Here is a 4,441-nt window from a genome sequence, read left to right as displayed (position 1 = left end):
GGAAGGAGGGAAGGGAAACAGCAGAGGGAACGTGTGTGAGAAATATCTTGAGATTTGCCCAGTGAACACTGTCTATGCCAAGCTGTGAACAGAGCTCCTCGAAGTTCTTTCAAAGTTGGGTTTGTGGCGTATGAGGACACGGCTGAAGTGGAAGATTTTTAGCCGATTGGACCAGACTTCTAAATCCACAAAATGCTTATCATCTAGTCATGTCCCCTCCACATCGCCAGCATCACCCGACCCAGTGCCTGACATGACACATGGGAGGTTTTCAGCAAACAACTGTTAATCGATGTGTAATTTGTGCCAGAGGACTCTATGTTGTTAAATCTGGTTTCTACGAGGTGCATCGTTAGAAAACAGCCTTTGCAAGGACTAAAGCCCACCAGTGGCTTTGGCTAGGGCACGGATAGGCTGCTCCAATGTCTGCTCTTTCACTGCCTGTGATCAAACAGGAATGCACCTGCTGCCTAATGAATGCCGATTTGAATTGTGTTCTGTCAAATCCTGGTATGTTTGGTTGCTGGGAGGACAGAGTTGTTGGCACACATCTTCCAGACTCTACATGACGGGCTTCCACCTTGGTGGGGACCCAGTATCAGCAAGCTCCTTCCCCCTTAATGCCCCAAGGCTCAGCCAGCAGAAATCTCTTATTTTCTAATCCCCGTGGGGACAGGTACTTCACTCCCTTGCTGCTTAGTCTAGACCATGGGGAGTGAGGCAAAGGCTGGGGAGGTAGCTGGCCTTGGCTCTGGATCCCTACCCTCATATTAGCTGTGACTTGTGGCCAGGAAAATCACTGAACTTTGTAAAGACCAAGGTTGTTAAAAGGATTAACTGAGCTGGTGTGTTAAGGGCTTAATCCTGAACTTGCAAGAGGTGACGACTCCCTGAGTCCCCTCCCCTGCCACAACCAAAGAAGCTCCTCTTTTAGCTTTACACCTGTCGTTCTAATGTAGATTTATAGGGAGGAAGATAAAGGGTGATCAAGTTCGATTCTTGATAAAGTTGATGAAGCGACATTGATAGGTGGCCCAAATAGAGTGGGGGACCAAGGTATGCAGGAGCTTTGTAAGCGGGTGGCCCTGTACGCACTTCAGGGCTCATGTTATTCATGCAGCTCCTCACAATAATTTTAGGTCCTTTATACTGTGGCCTTCTTCCCCGACCTCGTCCTTTCTCTTTGGTAACCAGCTTAATGACTAATCTTTAATGGATATCAGATGATAATCTGCAGTTATTTATGAATTATATATCAACATATAAGAAGTCTAAACCAAAGTTTTCTTATTCATTGTGCCTTTTAGATGCTCTCATTTAGGACAATTGTCTAGTGTCACAACAGAAAACAAAGGCCTGGGTACTCAGTTTTGGAGACTGGGTCCTTCCCTGAGCCCATGGATGACACTTGTCAGGTCTGTGTCATTTCCATACACTTGAATCTCTAGGGTATATATAGGCTGTCACTGTAGGAAACCAAACTTTGAAAGACAGACCTGGTCTAAGAGATGAAGGGAAGCAGGAAATAGGAACCAACATCTACTTAATCCATCAATTAAATAGCCTATCAAATCAGGTAGCAAATTTTACAAATGAATTAAGTGAACCTTCAATCGATTAAATTAATTGAAGGCTGCCATCCAGCTGATGTCAAATCCTCTGTTTGAACCCTGGTTTCACAGCCCCCAGAGTCATCCCACATTATAAAGACGCTGCCTCTCAACACAGGGGCCTAAATATCCAAACCTGGGAGCTGTGACCAGGGCCCCCTCCCCACTCTCCAACCCATTCCGAGAATATTCTCTGCAGCCACAGAAGCAAAGGATCAGAGGCGAGCCGTCTAGGAAGTCATCATAGTACATTCTCATACGGTTACGTGGCTGGGTTGTACAGCTACGTAATACAAGTTATCGACTTGGCATCCAAAAGAGGTCTCTGTGGTCTTGTGCATCTTCCCCCACAGGAGGAGAGCCAGATCTTCACAAGAGAGAAGGGGCCACTTCTTCAGACTTTGAGGCATCGGGATCTGGGGAGCCAAAATCTTTGGGTAAATCCACCCAGATGCATCACGAACTCAGCTTTTCTCAGCCAGGACCTTGACTTTTGCAAACGGACCTGCCTTAGAGACACATTCAATTGTCTTTGAGGCTCTATACTAAGTTTTAAATCCAGAGTGAGCGTCAGCATTTCATGTTCTCACACTGAAATACAGAAGCCCTCTGGGCTTCACATTCAACTTTTCGTCATCCCCCTGCACTGTGGTGCAATCCCATTGTCCTTCTAGTGCACCGGTGAAGGTCTACCCCTTCAGCAGACATTTTCCTAAAGTTGCCACTGCGGAAGGTTTAGCAATCAGGACACCACTTTGTCCTAGAGACGCTCTGTGCTCCACACACCACCCGGCATGCAGTCCTTGAGGCGGCTGGGTGGTGAGCGATCCAGCCCCCAAACCCCGTCTAACCACCTGCTTTCCTGGACAACTCCATTGCCGGTATCTCTGTGTCAGTTGGGTCTTCGCGAAGCATAAGGTAAGTTGAAATCAGAAATGCAGGAGATCTACCGCAGGAAACCCCTGTGGAAAGAAGCTGGAGGAAGCAGGGCTGGGCAGCCCGCGCGCGGCAGTTACTGCCCTCAGGCTAGACTCCTGTACCACCGTCTCGCTTTGTCATTGGCCGGGCCACCTGGGAAGAGCAAGACTTGGCTCCCGAGCTGAGATGGACTTGGAGTTCACGGCTGCAGGTGGCCAACCAGCCACCCTGAAGGAATTCTTTCCTAAGGGGGTCCTGAGAGGCACCTTCCTGGGTCCCCTGCCTCGATCCACACCGTTTATGGGGGAGATCAAGCAGATGACACTTAGGAAAACGTAAATTCCACTCCAAGGACTTGGTTTCTTCTCAATTTAAACCTGTCGTGATCACTTGAGTGAGACTGGAGTGAGGTCGGGCTCACGCCCTGAAGGAGCTCGTGGGCTTGTTGGGGAAACGCAAATTTAAGGCATGACATTTTCAGAGCCGATGGGATTCCCAGTTCTCTGATGCTTCCTTATTAAAAAGAAATACACTCAGACTTCAAAGGGAGCACACCTCCCTGGAGCGCCAGGCCCATAGGAAGGAGAAACAATGGGTGACATCCTTTGCCGGCTTTTCCTTTCCTGGGGAGGAAGTGGAGATCTATGGGTCTGGCAGGACCCAGAAGTCCCAGATCCTCCCTCCACCCTGGCTGTGGAGTCACAGGCCTGGAGCCCGAGAGGAAGCTGGAAAGGTGGCCTGGGGGGACATGCTGGGGAGGGGCCTGGAAGTGCGGTGGGAGGAAGGGGCTCGCCCCTCTCATAAGAACTGCTGATGTGTATCGCCTGCTCCCGGCCCTGCTATTCCCACAATGCCCTGGGAAGCTGGACAGGGAGGTGGAGAGATCCGCTCCATGAGGCCACCTCTCAGACTATGATCAGCGTCTTTTCCTGAGAACACAGAGCCAGGACCAGGGCCCAGGTCCTTGGCATCTACCATAATGCTTGCCTAACCAAAGCAGACTTAGGTCATGGGAAGGAATTTTAAAATATAAGCTTATGAATTATAAAAATAAGCATGTATTTTACGTCTTCTGTGTGCCCTAAAGTTACAGGTTCTGCTTTAAACATCCCTTTTGGAAAGCTGAGCCTGAACTGCCTCTGGGCTGTGGTGTCCTTGAGGGCAGGGTTAAGTCTAACTTGTGTCACTGGTCCCAGTGGCCCGCACAGGTCCTGGCACAGAGTCAGTATTCACCCTATGTGCGTTGAATGTATAAAGTCAGACCAGAGACACTCTCAGGGTCAAATCAGAGTTTCAGAGCACGGGATTCTGATACGAATCTCACAGCTGACATGATTACGCCAAGGTGGCATTGGAGCAGGGTGGGTGACAGTCAGGGAGGAGGCCAGCGAAGAACAACTGGTGAGCTGGAGAAGCTATCCTTTCCCTTCTTCTTCATTGTGTGGGAAGCTTTGTCGTTTTTAATATAGTGACTCTGGCGGCAGCGAGGAGGTGTACCAAGTTGTAAATACTAAGAACATCCACGATCCGTCTGAATGTCTCAACTCTTCATACCGCTGAAGGGACTGAAAGCTAGGCTAGGTGGGCTTCTCAAGCAGGAGCCACATTCTGTTCATTCTCGAACTCTCACAGAGGGTCCGGGAAGGGACCGGCCATCAACAAATATTTGCAGAAAGAATGAATGCTGGGTTTCACGGACTGTGCTTCTTTACAAGCTGCTGATGCAGCTTAATGCTTTTTTTTGCCAGGGATGTTATTCTGGAGAGAAATGTAGAACTTGTTTCAATGTGAGGAAGATTCTCTTATGTGATCTTTACAGTGTTCACCGGTGTCAACATGAAACTTATCGAGTCAGTGGCACGATGGCCGGGGATATTGTGCCCAGTGTGAATCTGCAGCCACTGCTGGTAGAT

The sequence above is a fragment of the Pteropus vampyrus genome, unplaced genomic scaffold, assembly GCF_000151845.1.
Source record: "Pteropus vampyrus isolate Shadow unplaced genomic scaffold, Pvam_2.0 Scaffold28, whole genome shotgun sequence".
Taxonomy (NCBI): Eukaryota; Metazoa; Chordata; class Mammalia; order Chiroptera; family Pteropodidae; genus Pteropus; species Pteropus vampyrus.
This window is presented reverse-complemented; position numbering follows the sequence as displayed.